The following is a 15,472-nucleotide window of genomic DNA, read 5'->3' as shown; positions in this document are numbered from 1 at the left end:
TAGGGACTTGGAGGACTCCAAGTTGCTAGACGTTGTCAGGGCCCTGGAAATATAGGTTTCCAGGACGGCTGGAGTCAGAAAATCTGACTCGTTGTTTATTCTGTATGCACCCAACAAGCTGGGTGCTCCTGCTTCTAAGCAGACTATTGCTCGTTGGATTTGTAGTACAATTCAGCTTGCACATTCTGTGGCAGGCCTGCCACAGCCAAAAATCTGTAAATGCCCACTCCACAAGGAAGGTGGGCTCATCTTGTGCGGCTGCCCGAGGGGTCTCGGCTTTACAACTTTGCCGAGCAGCTACTTGGTCAGGAGCAAATACGTTTGTAAAATTCTACAAATTTGATACCCTGGCTGAGGAGGACCTAGAGTTCTCTCATTTGGTGCTGCAGAGTCATCCGCACTCTCCCGCCCGTTTGGGAGCTTTGGTATAATCCCCCTGGTCCTTACGGAGTCCCCAGCATCCACTAGGACGTCAGAGAAAATAAGAATTTACTTAACGATAATTCTATTTCTCGTAGTCCGTAGTGGATGCTGGGCGCCCATCCCAAGTGCGGATTGTCTGCAATACTGGTACATAGTTATTGTTACCAAAAAATCGGGTTATTGCTGTAGTGAGCCATCTTTTCTAGAGGCTCCTCTGTTATCATGCTGTTAACTGGGTTTAGATCACAAGTTACATGGTGTGATTGGTGTGGCTGGTATGAGTCTTACAGACTATAGGTAATATATACTGGGCGCTAGATTTGTACTGTCAATTTAAATATTTAGTTGCAGCTCACACAAGGAGGATCTGGGAGTCCTCCTGAACAAAGGGACCTGTCCCTAAACACCAATTTTAAACGTATGAGCGCACATATATTCAGAAGTGGTTAATTAGGCTGCTGGTTTGGTAAATAAAATATATTTATTAAAAAAGAACAACAGACTAAATAAACATTTACAGATTAAAAAACATCATACTGGAAATCGCAGAATAAATTATATCATACTTGAAATCACTGAATAAAATTATATGGATACCCCCGCTCTAGCCAATTGGACTTGTGTGATTATTTTAGAGCATGCATGCTTATATGATTAGCAGGTTAGTTGGACCAGTATTCAGTCCTCAAATACAGTCCTGATTATTAGTAGCTGTTAATCCCTCCAGGGATTTTTTGTGACGATGTTAGTAATTAGTTGGTTAAACAGAAATGAAATAGAGATTGTCCCTGGGTATATGATAACGACACAGTCCTTTTGAATAAAGAAACTTTCCTCAGATGATGTTAATGTGCCAATTTACACTATTTAGTGTGATGTTGGAAGATTACATAACCAATTGGTGACCCGTCGTGGCACTCATAAGGGCAATGCTTACCCTCCACTCTGCGGCGGTACTGGTGTCCACGGCTGGGCTAAGGCACTCTGAGGCTGAGAAGTTTCTTGTCCAGCCGAAGCGGTAACACGCTGCACGCGTGTAGTGTATCTGGGAGCGCTTGGCCGCGCGTCCCGGCTTCCGGGTTGCACAGAGCTTCCGGCTTGCGATGCGCTCCACCTGCGTTCCACTTGACGTCGTTAGGTCACCTGACGCGTTTCTCCGCCTTTTGTGGGTGGCGGTTTCTTCAGAGGTTTAGAGGTCTTGGTGTACGTTCTCTATTTATCCCCCTCAGGGATGTTCCCCATTGGTCACACAATTAATGATCATTATTGATGGCATCTGTATCGTCCTTTTACCAGCCATTTCCAGTTATTTATACCACTATTATGCATACATAAAAGTACAAATATATTTCCTTTTTTCAAAAGACAGAATTAATATAAATGAACATAGACATGAACATAAACATAAAAATTATCCCTCATGACCACAATGAGGTGTTCTAATGTGCAAATAGCATTCAATTATGTGTATATATATATATATATATATATATATAATATATACCTAATTAAAATTCAATGAAGAGCAGATGTTTTTTTGTGTATATATGAAACACTACTTAGTATTAGAGAGAGATATATATAATATTTAGACCCAATTGGTTGATGGAATATATATCTCTTTTCAACCAATTTCATGTCTGAGGTATAGCCCCATATATAGAGGGAAGGAAACGTATGATGTACATATATTAATATGAGAAGACATACAAAAATAGTCAAAAAAATGAAAATATATAATAAAATACAGATGTTTCTGATATAAAATTCTTCTTAGAAGATAATATGCATATGAAAAAAAGGAAGAGGGAAAAAAGGAAGAGGAAAAAAAGAGAAGAGAAAGGGGGAGATATAGTATTTTTACAGATGTAAACCTGTGAAAGAGATTTGTACAAAGATCTCTTTGTCTCACTCTAAGGCAAGGGAATTATGTTGACTGAGTGATATTATGCTACAAGTATATGTTGTACCCGGAAACGTTTTGCCAGGGAGTGATGACATATCTGATGACTGTTATCATATTCTGCATGTAGAGTCAATCTTAAAACATCAATATTTAAAGTATACAATACAAGGACTATGTTGCGGATGGATATTCTTACTAATGGGATTGTTGACCCAATATCCACACTCACGGAATTCTAAGGGATATGTCTCGCATAGGGGGTATTACTAGGGGGAGTTTGTTGTCCCCTCATATTACATGTTATTAAGTTCTATATTTTCATTTAGACCCTGTGGTTCTAAAGTCTTTAAGCGAAAGATCCAATATGCTTCTCTTCTACATAGAGCATTGAATCTATCGCCTCCCCTTTCTGTTTGCCCAACCTGTTCGAGAGCTTTTAAACGGATATTAGAGATCTTTCCCTGCTCACACTGATTCGTATGTCTAGATACGCTATGTGTGTTGCTTTTGTTCATAATATTCCGTCTGTGTTCGAGAAATCGCACTTTTAGTTTTCTGATGGTACGTCCTACGTGGCTGTGGGTACCAATACGTAGGACGTACCATCAGAAAACTAAAAGTGCGATTTCTCGAACACAGACGGAATATTATGAACAAAAGCAACACACATAGCGTATCTAGACATACGAATCAGTGTGAGCAGGGAAAGATCTCTAATATCCGTTTAAAAGCTCTCGAACAGGTTGGGCAAACAGAAAGGGGAGGCGATAGATTCAATGCTCTATGTAGAAGAGAAGCATATTGGATCTTTCGCTTAAAGACTTTAGAACCACAGGGTCTAAATGAAAATATAGAACTTAATAACATGTAATATGAGGGGACAACAAACTCCCCCTAGTCATACCCCCTATGCAAGACATATCCCTTAGAATTCCGTGAGTGTGGATATTGGGTCAACAATCCCATTAGTAAGAATATCCATCCGCAACATAGTCCTTGTATTGTATACTTTAAATATTGATGTTTTAAGATTGACTCTACATGCAGAATATGATAACAGTCATCAGATATGTCATCACTCCCTGGCAAAACGTTTCCGGGTACAACATATACTTGTAGCATAATATCACTCAGTCAACATAATTCCCTTGCCTTAGAGTGAGACAAAGAGATCTTTGTACAAATCTCTTTCACAGGTTTACATCTGTAAAAATACTATATCTCCCCCTTTCTCTTCTCTTTTTTTCCTCTTCCTTTTTTCCCTCTTCCTTTTTTTCATATGCATATTATCTTCTAAGAAGAATTTTATATCAGAAACATCTGTATTTTATTATATATTTTCATTTTTTTGACTATTTTTGTATGTCTTCTCATATTAATATATGTACATCATACGTTTCCTTCCCTCTATATATGGGGCTATACCTCAGACATGAAATTGGTTGAAAAGAGATATATATTCCATCAACCAATTGGGTCTAAATATTATATATATCTCTCTCTAATACTAAGTAGTGTTTCATATATACACAAAAAAACATCTGCTCTTCATTGAATTTTAATTAGGTATATATTATATATATATACACATAATTGAATGCTATTTGCACATTAGAACACCTCATTGTGGTCATGAGGGATAATTTTTATGTTTATGTTCATGTCTATGTTCATTTATATTAATTCTGTCTTTTGAAAAAAGGAAATATATTTGTACTTTTATGTATGCATAATAGTGGTATAAATAACTGGAAATGGCTGGTAAAAGGACGATACAGATGCCATCAATAATGATCATTAATTGTGTGACCAATGGGGAACATCCCTGAGGGGGATAAATAGAGAACGTACACCAAGACCTCTAAACCTCTGAAGAAACCGCCACCCACAAAAGGCGGAGAAACGCGTCAGGTGACCTAACGACGTCAAGTGGAACGCAGGTGGAGCGCATCGCAAGCCGGAAGCTCTGTGCAACCCGGAAGCCGCGACGCGCGGCCAAGCGCTCCCAGATACACTACACGCGTGCAGCGTGTTACCGCTTCGGCTGGACAAGAAACTTCTCAGCCTCAGAGTGCCTTAGCCCAGCCGTGGACACCAGTACCGCCGCAGAGTGGAGGGTAAGCATTGCCCTTATGAGTGCCACGACGGGTCACCAATTGGTTATGTAATCTTCCAACATCACACTAAATAGTGTAAATTGGCACATTAACATCATCTGAGGAAAGTTTCTTTATTCAAAAGGACTGTGTCGTTATCATATACCCAGGGACAATCTCTATTTCATTTCTGTTTAACCAACTAATTACTAACATCGTCACAAAAAATCCCTGGAGGGATTAACAGCTACTAATAATCAGGACTGTATTTGAGGACTGAATACTGGTCCAACTAACCAGCTAATCATATAAGCATGCATGCTCTAAAATAATCACACAAGTCCAATTGGCTAGAGTGGGGGTATCCATATAATTTTATTCAGTGATTTCAAGTATGATATAATTTATTCTGCGATTTCCAGTATGATGTTTTTTAATCTGTAAATGTTTATTTAGTCTGTTGTTCTTTTTTAATAAATATATTTTATTTACCAAACCAGCAGCCTAATTAACCACTTCTGAATATATGTGCGCTCATACGTTTAAAATTGGTATGAGTCTTACCCGGGATTCAAAATCCTTCCTTATTGTGTACGCTCGTCCGGGCACAGTATCCTAACTGAGGCTTGGAGGAGGGTCATAGGGAGAGGAGCCAGTGCACACCAGGTAGTTCTAAAGCTTTACTTTTGTGCCCAGTCTCCTGCGGAGCCGCTATTCCCCATGGTCCTTACGGAGTCCCCAGCATCCACTACGGACTACGAGAAATAGAATTATCGGTAAGTAAATTCTTATTTTTAGTGGTATTTGGGAGATGTCAGAAATGTGTAACACATTTTTCATTGCTGTAATCATGCAACGGATGCCCCTAGTGGATTGTGTGTATGACTCATCCTCGTCGACACTGGAGTCAGACTCCGTGTCGACATCTGTGTCTGCCATCTGAGGTAGCGGGCGTTTTTGAGCCCCTGATGGCCTTTGAGACGCCTGGGCAGGCGCGGGCTGAGAAGCCGGCTGTCCCACCGCTGTTACGTCATCCAACCTTTTATGTAAGGAGTTGACACTGTCGGTTAATACCTTCCACATATTCACCCACTCTGGTGTCGGCCCCACAGGGGGTGACATCACATTTATCGGCACCTGCTCCGCCTCCACATAAGCATCCTCATCAAACATGTCGACACAGCCGTACCGACACACCGCACACACACAGCGAATGCTCTGACTGAGGACAGGACCCCACTAAGTCCTTTGGGGAGACAGAGAGAGTATGCCAGCACACACCACAGCGCTATTTAATCAGGGATTTACACTAACATAAGTGATTTTTCCCTATAGCTGCTTATAATATACAGTTTGCGCCTAAATTTAGTGCCCCCCTCTCTTTTTTACCCTTTGAGCCTGGAAACTGCAGGGGAGAGCCTGGGGAGCTGTCTTCCAGCGGAGCTGTGAAGAGGAAATGGCGCCAGTGTGCTGAGGGAGATAGCCCCGCCCCTTTTTAGGCAGACTTCTCCCGCTCTTATATTTATATTATGGCAGGGGATTTTTACACATATATAGCTTATTAGGCTATATTATGTGCTGTTTTGCCAATTAAAGGTACTCTAATTGCTGCCCAGGGTGCCCCAGCGCCCTGCACCCATCAGTGACCGGAGTATGTGGTGTGCATAGGAATCAATGGCGCACAGCTGCAGTGCTGTGAGCTACCTTAATGAAGACCGAAGTCTTCAGCCGCCGATTTCCAGGATGTCTTCTTGCTTCTGGCTCTATAAGGGGGACGGCGGCGCGGCTCCGGGACCAGACGACCGAGGCTGGGCCTGTGTTCGATCCCTCTGGAGCTAATGGTGTCCAGTAGCCTAAGAAGCCCAAGCTAGCTGCAAGCAGGTAGGTTCGCTTCTTCTCCCCTTAGTCCCTCGTAGCAGTGAGTCTGTTGCCAGCAGATCTCACTGAAAATAAAAAACCTAACAAATACTTTCTTTATTAGCTCAGGAGAGCCCCTAGTGTGCAACCAGCTCGGGCCGGGCACAGCTTTTAACTGAGGTCTGGAGGAGGGGCATAGGGGGAGGAGCCAGTGCACACCAGATAGTACCTAATCTTTCTTTAGAGTGCCCAGTCTCCTGCGGAGCCCGCTATTCCCCATGGTCCTTACGGAGTACCCAGCATCCACTAGGACGTCAGAGAAAAGTATTTGCTCCCCTTGCTGTGTAATATGGTTTATTCTAGACACAAAGTTACTTGCTTTTTTTGCTTTACTTACAAACATGAATGATGCCCCGTGTTCAATTATCCAGGTTGGACTTGGAGTTTTTGGGTGTGAAAGGAGTATAACATTGTTTATCTGTCTTTAAGTCACCTGAAAACTCAGTAGTTTCCATTATAGTGCCGATAATACTATATTTTAGAAAAAAAGGCATATTTCTCATACGTCCTAGAGGATGCTGGGGTCCACTTCAGTACCATGGGGTACTTTTCAAGGGTGTGAACTGGCTCCTCCCTCTATGCCCCTCCTCCAGACCTCAGTTTTAGAAATGTGCCCAGGCAGACTGGATGCACTCCAGGGGAGCTCTACTGAGTTTCTCTGAATAGACTTAGGTTAGGTTTTTTATTTTCAGGGAGAACTGCTGGCATCAGACTCCCTGCTTCGTGGGACTGAGGGGAACCAACTTCCTAAAGAGTTTCATGGCTCTGCTTCTGGCTGACAGGACACCATTAGCTCCTGAAGGGTACTGAACGCTAGCCGTGCCTAGATGCTCACTCCCACAGCACGCCGTCACCCCCCTTGCAGAGCCAGAAGTCAGAAGAAAGGTGAGTGTTAGAAGATAGATCTTCAATCAAGATGACAGCTAAAGGTACCGCGCGGCTGGCGGGAGCGCAGCGCGCCATGTTGCCCAGTCATACACAGGCACTGCAGGGCGCGGGGGTGGGGGGGGGGCGCCCTGGGCAGCATGAAACCAGATTAATCTGGCAGAAAGGGGGTATAAGATGCCATGGCACAGCCCTACCCCCGCCAGTATAAATAATATGGTAAAAATCACTGAGGAGACACGCGCTATTGTGGGGGCGGGGCTTCCTCCTCAGTCAGCCAGCACACTGCTCAGCGCCATTATATCTCTCTCTCCTCAGGCTGCAGAGACAACGCTGGTCCTTCTCCACTACTGACTACAAGTATCAGGGTGAAAAACAGGGGGGGGGGGGGCACAGTGCAATTGGTGCTTTACATTGTGTATTAACATTATAAAAAAGCGCTGTATGTCAGTGGGCATTTATGTTTCACAGTCCTTGTGTTACTGGCGCTGGGTTTTTTTGTGAACTGGCTGCTCCTATCTGTGTCCTTCTGACAGATTTTACTGTGGGTCTGTCCCCTATAAGTCCCGGAGTGTCTGTGGGGTGTTTGTACACATGTGTGACATGTCTGAGGCAGGGAGTTCTTCCCCGGAGGGAGTCATTTTAGGGACACAGAGTTGTAATGTGGTGGCGCTGCCGGCACACCACGAGCCTGCATGGGTGAAAGAAATACGTGATAGTGTGAATCATATCAGTAGGAGGTTAGATAAGTCTGAGTCTCATGCAGAAAGCTGGAGAAAATCAGTGGAAGATGTGATTTTCAGGGTTCTGCTGTCTCATCCGCAGGCGACCCCTCTGGGTCACATAAAAGACCGTTTGCAAACATTGTACATACTGATACCGACACGGACTCTGATTTTTGTGTCAACGATAGTGATTCCAGAGAGATGGATCCTAAATTGGCAAAAAACATACAATATATGATTGTTGCTATATGGGAGGTTTTAGAAGTTACGGAAGCCCCTATTGTACCTCAGGAGAAGGCTCATTTCTATAAGCAAAAGAAATGTAAGGTAACTTTCCCTCCTTCCCACGAGCTCAATACTCTTTGAGGGAGTGTGGGTGAATCCTGAAAATAAGATTTTACTTACCGATAAATCTATTTCTCGTAGTCCGTAGTGGATGCTGGGACTCCGTAAGGACCATGGGGAATAGCGGCTCCGCAGGAGACAGGGCACAAGAATAAAAGCTTTAGGATCAGGTGGTGTGCACTGGCTCCTCCCCCTATGACCCTCCTCCAAGCCTCAGTTAGATTTTTGTGCCCGAACGAGAAGGGTGCAGGCTAGGTGGCTCTCCTGAGCTGCTTAGAATAAAAGTGTATTTTAGGTTTTTTATTTTCAGTGAGTCCTGCTGGCAACAGGCTCACTGCATCGTGGGACTAAGGGGAGAAGAAACGGACTCACCTGCGTGCAGAGTGGATTGGGTTTCTTAGGCTACTGGACATTAGCTCCAGAGGGACGATCACAGGTTCAGCCTGGATGGGTCCCGGAGCCGCGCCGCCGGCCCCCTTACAGAGCCAGAAGAGCGAAGAGGTCCGGTGAAATCGGCGGCAGAAGACGATCCTGTCTTCAGACTAAGGTAGCGCACAGCACCGCAGCTGTGCGCCATTGCTCTCAGCACACTTCACACTCCGGTCACTGAGGGTGCAGGGCGCTGGGGGGGAGCGCCCTGAGACGCAATATAACAGATAATACCTTAGGTTGGCAAAAGAATACATCACATATAGCTCTTGGGCTATATGGATGTATTTTAACCCCTGCCATTTTTACAGAAAAGAGCGGGAGATAAGGACGTCGTGAAGGGGCGGAGCCTATCTCCTCAGCACACAAGCGCCATTTTCCCTCACAGCTCCGCTGGAAGGACGGCTCCCTGACTCTCCCCTGTATTCCTAAAAGGATTCAAATTGCTTATCCTTTTACTTTTAGAGGACAGGAAAAGATAGGAGTCACCCCCGGTGTTACAGTGCCCTGTCAAGGTTGACAAAAAAGGTGATTCTCCCTGCACCTGGGACGGCTTCACTAAAAGAGCCGGCAGACCGCAAAATGGAGACCACGTTAAAAATAAGAATTTACTTACCGATAATTCTATTTCTCATAGTCCGTAGTGGATGCTGGGGACTCCGTAAGGACCATGGGGAATAGCGGCTCCGCAGGAGACTGGGCACATCTAAAGAAAGCTTTAGGACTATCTGGTGTGCACTGGCTCCTCCCCCTATGACCCTCCTCCAAGCCTCAGTTAGGATACTGTGCCCGGACGAGCGTACACAATAAGGAAGGATTTTGAATCCCGGGTAAGACTCATACCAGCCACACCAATCACACCGTATAACCTGTGATCTGAACCCAGTTAACAGCATGATAACAGAGGAGCCTCTGAAAGATGGCTCACAACAATAATAACCCGATTTTTGTAACAATAACTATGTACAAGTATTGCAGACAATCCGCACTTGGGATGGGCGCCCAGCATCCACTACGGACTATGAGAAATAGAATTATCGGTAAGTAAATTATTATTTTCTCTAACGTCCTAAGTGGATGCTGGGGACTCCGTAAGGACCATGGGGATTATACCAAAACTCCCAAACGGGCGGGAGAGTGCGGATGACTCTGCAGCACCAAATGAGAGAACTCCAGGTCCTCCTCAGCCAGGATATCAATTTTGTAGAATTTTACAAACGTATTTGCTCCTGACCAAGTAGCTGCTCGGCAAAGTTGTAAAGCCGAGACCCCTTGGGCAGCCGCCCAAGATGAGCCCACCTTCCTTGTGGAGTGGGCATTTACAGATTTTTGGCTGTGGCAGGCCTGCCACAGAATGTGCAAGCTGAATTGTACTACAAATCCAACGAGCAATAGTCTGCTTAGAAGCAGGAGCACCCAGCTTGTTGGGTGCATACAGGATAAACAGCAAGGCAGATTTCCTGACTCCAGCCGCCCTGGAAACATATATTTTCAGGGCACTGACAACGTCTAGCAACTTGGAGGCCTCCAAGTCCCTAGTAGCCGCAGGCACCACAAATAGGTTGGTTCAGGTGAGACGCTGAAACCACCTTTGGGAGAAACTGAGGACGAGTCCTCAATTCCGCCCTGTCCGAATGGAAAATCAGATAAGGGCTTTTTCAGGATAAAGCCGCCAATTCTGACACGCGCCTGGCCCAGGCCAGGGCCAACAGCATGACCACTTTTCATGTGAGATATTTTAACTCCACAGATTTAAGTGGTTCAAACCAATGTGACTTTTGGAACCCAAAACTACATTGAGATCCCAAAGTGCCACTGGAGGCACAAAAGGAGGCTGTATATGCAGTACCCCTTTTACAAACGTCTGAACTTCAGGGACTGAAGCTAGTCCTTTTTTTTTTTTGGGAAGAAAATTGACAGGGCCGAAATTTGAACCTTAATGGACCCCAATTTCAGGTCCATAGACACTCCTGTTTGCAGGAAATGTAGGAATCGACCCAGTTGAATTTCCTCCGTCGGGCCTTACTGGCCTCGCACCACGCAACATATTTTCGCCAATTGCGGTGATAATGTTTTTGCGGTTACATCCTTCCTGGCTTTGATCAGGATAGGGATGACTTCATCCGGAATGCCTTTTTTCCTTCAGGATCCGGCGTTCAACCGCCATGCCGTCAAACGCAGCCGCGGTAAGTCTTGGAACAGACAGGGTCCTTGCTGGAGCAGGTCCCTTCTTAGAGGTAGAGGCCACGGATCCTCCGTGAGCATCTCTTGAAGTTCCGGTTACCAAGTCCTTCTTGGCCAATCCGGAACCACGAATATAGTGTTTACTCCTCTCCATCTTATCAATCTCGGTACCTTGGGTATGAGAGGCAGAGGAGGGAACACATACCCTGACTGGTACACCCACTGTGTTACCAGAGCGTCTACAGCTTATTGCCTGAGGGTCCCTGGACCTGGCGCAATACCTGTCGAGTTTTTAATCATGTGGAAGACTTCTGGGTGAAGTCCCCACTCTCCCGGGTGGAGGTCGTGCTGAGGAAGTCTGCTTCCCAGTTGTCCACTCCCGGAATGAATACTGCTGACAGTGCTATCACATGATTTTCCGCCCAGCGAAGAATCCTTGCAGCTTCTGCCATTGCCCTCCTGCTTCTTGTGCCACCCTGTCTGTTTACGTGGGTGACTGCCGTGATGTTGTCCGACTGGATCAACACCGGCTGACCTTGAAGCAGAGGTCTTGCTAAGCTTAGAGCATTGTAAATGTCCCTTAGCTTCAGGATATTTATGTGAAGTGATGTCTCCAGGCTTGACCATAAGCCCTGGATATTCCTTCCCTGTGTGACTGCTCCCCAGCCTCGCAGGCTGGCATCCGTGGTCACCAGGACCCAGTCCTGAATGCCTAATCTGCGGCCCTCTAGAAGATGAGCACTCTGCAACCACCACAGGAGGGACACCCTTGTCCTTGGTGACAGGGTTATCCGCTGATGCATCTGAAGATGCGACCCGGACCAATTGTCCAGCAGGTCCCACTGGAAAGTTCTTGCGTGGAATCTGCCGAATGGGATTGCTTCGTAGGAAGCCACCATTTTACTCAGAACCCTTGTGCATTGATGCACTGAGACTTGGCTCGGTTTTAGGAGGTTCCTGACTAGCTCGGATAACTCCCTGGCTTTCTCCTCCGGGAGAAACACCTTTTTCTGGACTGTGTCCAGGATCATCCCTAGGAACAGAAGACACGTCGTCGGAACCAGGTGCGATTTTGGAATATTGAGAATCCAATCGTGCTGCCGCAACACTACCTGAGATAGTGCTCCACCGACCTCCAACTGTTCCCTGGATCTTACCCTTATCAGGGAATTGTCCAAGTAAGGGATAACTAAAATTCACTTCCTTCGAAGGAATATCATTATTTCGGCCATTACCTTGGTAAAGACCCGGGGTGCCGTGGACCATCCATACGGCAGCGTCTGAACTGATAGTGACAGTTCTGTACCATAAACCTGAGGTACCCTTGGTGAGAAGGGTAAATTATTGACATGAAGGTAAGCATCCTTGATGTCCCGAGACATCATGTAGTCCCCTTCTTCCAGGTTCGCAATCACTGCTCTGAGTGACTCAATCTTGAATTTGAACCTCTGTATGTAAGTGTTCAAAGATTTTAGATTTAGAATCGGTCTCACCGAGCCGTCTGGCTTCGGTACCACAACAGTGTGGAATAATACCCCGTTCCCTGTTGCAGGAGGGGTATCTTGATTATCACCTGCTGGGAATACAGCTTGTGAATGGCTTCCAAAACTGTCTCCCTGTCAGAGGGAGACATCGGTAAAGCCGACTTTAGGAAACGGCGAGGGGGAGACGTCTCGAATTCTAATTTGTACCCCTGAGATATCACCTGAAGGATCCAGGGGTCTACTTGCGAGTGAGCCCACTGCGCGCTGAAATTCATTGAGACGGGCCCCCCACCGTGCCTGATTCTGCTTGTAAAGCCCCAATCATGTAACGTGTGGCCCTACTGGAAGTCACATTAGTCTCTTCACCGTCGACACTGGGGTCAGTATCCGTGTCGGCGTCTATATCTGCCATCTGAGGTAACGGGCGCTTTAGAGCCCCTGACGGCCTATGAGACGTCTGGACAGGCACAAGCTGAGTAGCCGGCTGTCTCAGGTCAACCACTATCTTTTATACAGAGCTGACACTGTCACGTAATTCCTTCCAACAGTTCATCCACACAGGTGTCGACCCCCTAGGGGGTGACATCACTATTACAGGCAATCTGCTCCGTCTCCACTTTCTCCTCATACATGTCGACACAAAAGTACCGACATACAGCACACACACAGGGAATGCTCTGATAGAGGACAGGACCCCACTAGCCCTTTGGGGAGACAGAGGGAGAGTTTGCCAGCACACACCAGAGCGCTATATATATACAGGGATAACCTTATATAAGTGTTTTTCCCCTTATAGCTGCTGTATAGTTAATACTGCGCCTAATTAGTGCCCCCCTCTCTTTTTTAACCCTTTCTGTAGTGTAGTGACTGCAGGGGAGAGACAGGGAGCTTCCCTCCAACGGAGCTGTGAGGGAAAATGGCGCCAGTGTGCTGAGGAGATAGGCTCCGCCCCCTTATCGGCGGCCTTATCCCCCGTTTTTCTATGTATTTTGGCAGGGGTTAAATGCATCCATATAGCCCAGGAGCTATATGTGATGCATTTTTTTGCCATCCAAGGTGTTTTTATTGCGTCTCAGGGCGCCCCCACCCAGCGCCCTGCACCCTCAGTGACCGAAGTGTGAAGTGTGCTGAGAGCAATGGCGCACAGCTGCAGTGCTGTGCGCTACCTTGTTGAAGACAGGAAGTCTTCTGCCGCCGATTTTCCGGACCTCTTCTGCCTTCTGGCTCTGTAAGGGGGCCGGCGGCGCGGCTCTGGGACCCTTCCAAGCTGGGCCTGTGATCGTCCCTCTGGAGCTAATGTCCAGTAGCCTAAGAAGCCCAATCCACTCTGCACGCAGGTGAGTTCGCTTCTTCTCCCCTTAGTCCCTCGATGCAGTGAGCCTGTTGCCAGCAGGTCTCACTGAAAATAAAAAACCTAATCTAAAACTTTCACTAAGAAGCTCAGGAGAGCCCCTAGTGTGCACCCTTCTCGTTCGGGCACAGAGATCTAACTGAGGCTTGGAGGAGGGTCATAGGGGGAGGAGCCAGTGCACACCAGATAGTCCTAAAGCTTTCTTTAGATGTGCCCAGTCTCCTGCGGAGCCGCTATTCCCCATGGTCCTTACGGAGTCCCCAGCATCCACTTAGGACGTTAGAGAAATCTATTTATGTGGCCAATGGTACCGCTACTCAGACCCACCATTGCTTGCGCATGGGTGAGTCATGCTATTGAAAAATGGTCTGATAACTTGTCATCAGAAATTGACACGCTTGATAGAGACGAGATACTCCTATCATTAGGTAATATCAAAGATGCTGCAGCATACATGCTGGAAGCTATGAAGGATATTGGACTCTTGGGTTCAACAGCCGCTACCATGGCAGTATCGGCTCGGAGGGCGTTGTGGATTCGCCCGTGAAATGCTGATGCAGATTCCAAAAGAAATATGGTGAGGCCATATAAAGGTGAGGCCTTATTTGGTGATGGGCTGGATGCGTTAGTCTCGGCGGCTACCCAGGGACGTGCAGTCAGGGGAGGCAGGGGAGGCAGTGCCTCCCCTCTCATTAATGATTAAAATAATACAAAGAAGATACTTATGACACATATTTTGTGTCATAAGTATCTGCTTTAGGCTGTGCATTATTTTAATCATTTTACCCTATAAAACTGTTTTTAAATGTGTTTCGGAGGCACCGTTCTCGGTGCCTCCCGATGTCACTGAGAAAGGTCCGAAAGCGGGGGGCGGGGCCAATCATCGGGCAGTGAAAGCCCATTGAAAAAAGACCTATAAGCGGCACCTACTAGCAGTGCCGCTTTGACAGGGGCGTGCTTTCAGCTCATTTGAAAGCACGCCCCTGTAGAAGATAGGATTGGGCAGCGGGAGGGCCGGCCCTATCGTTAACCCTGGACCTGGTATGAGGCTAAGGTGCAGCGCTGGCCGACATTCCCTGCCACGGTGAGTGTCTATTGCTGTCCCCGCAGACGGAGTGCACAAACCCCTGTGTTCCCCCTGGTGTCTCTTTGTTCCACGCCGCTGGAGCCTGTGCGTTTTCCTTCCCCCTGGCGTCCGCGCTGCCAGCGCACGCAGTCCCCTGTCTCTCTCTCCCCCAACCAACCAAGACACCCCCCCCTGTGTGTCCATGCAAACTTTTTTTTTTTTACAGAGACGGAGACAACTTCGTCTCCGTCTCTATACCACCTGCGCACCCACATCCCATTGCTGCTGCCCGGCGGTTCAGCTGTTAGCGCATCCGCGACAGGTGGTTTTCCTATCCATACCACCAAACGCGGAGCGCAGGCAGCTGAAGCGCCAGTGGCCGGGCTGCACATCGCGAGCACGCTATGCCAGCCCTAAATGTGAGGAGGATGAGGAGGTACTGCGCCGCCAACCCCCCAGTCATGGAGGAGATCCTGACCTGCAGCAGAAAGCTGCATGTGAAGTATGGGGGAAAGGAAGGGGGCAGGGGGATGCGTGTGTATGCCCTGTCTGTTTTTATAACGTGTGTGTGTGTGTATGCCCTGGGTGTTTTTATAACGTGTGTGTGTGTGTGTGTGTACTTTGTGTGTGTGTATGCCCTGGGTGTTTTTATAACGTGTGT

At 46.7% G+C, this 15,472-nt stretch overlaps 1 protein-coding gene across 2 annotated transcripts in view; it reads left to right on the top strand.

The window, feature by feature from the left end:
* Window positions 1-15,472, top strand: part of LOC135056126 (UDP-glucuronosyltransferase 3A1-like) — a 198,429-nt gene that overhangs the window by 25,085 nt on the left and 157,872 nt on the right. The window contains exon 1 of one of the 2 annotated variants that reach the window (XM_063960936.1): window positions 14,737-14,829. The exons of the other annotated variant lie outside the window; for it this stretch is intronic. The gene's annotated coding sequence lies outside the window, so the exon portion shown is untranslated. Of the gene's footprint in view, window positions 1-14,736; window positions 14,830-15,472 lie in introns of those variants that run through there. 2 annotated transcript variants of the gene reach the window in all.

The sequence above is a fragment of the Pseudophryne corroboree genome, chromosome 1 (assembly GCF_028390025.1).
Source record: "Pseudophryne corroboree isolate aPseCor3 chromosome 1, aPseCor3.hap2, whole genome shotgun sequence".
NCBI lineage: Eukaryota > Metazoa > Chordata > Amphibia > Anura > Myobatrachidae > Pseudophryne > Pseudophryne corroboree.
Note: the sequence above shows the minus strand (reverse complement) of the source record. Positions and strands in the feature narration are given on the sequence as shown.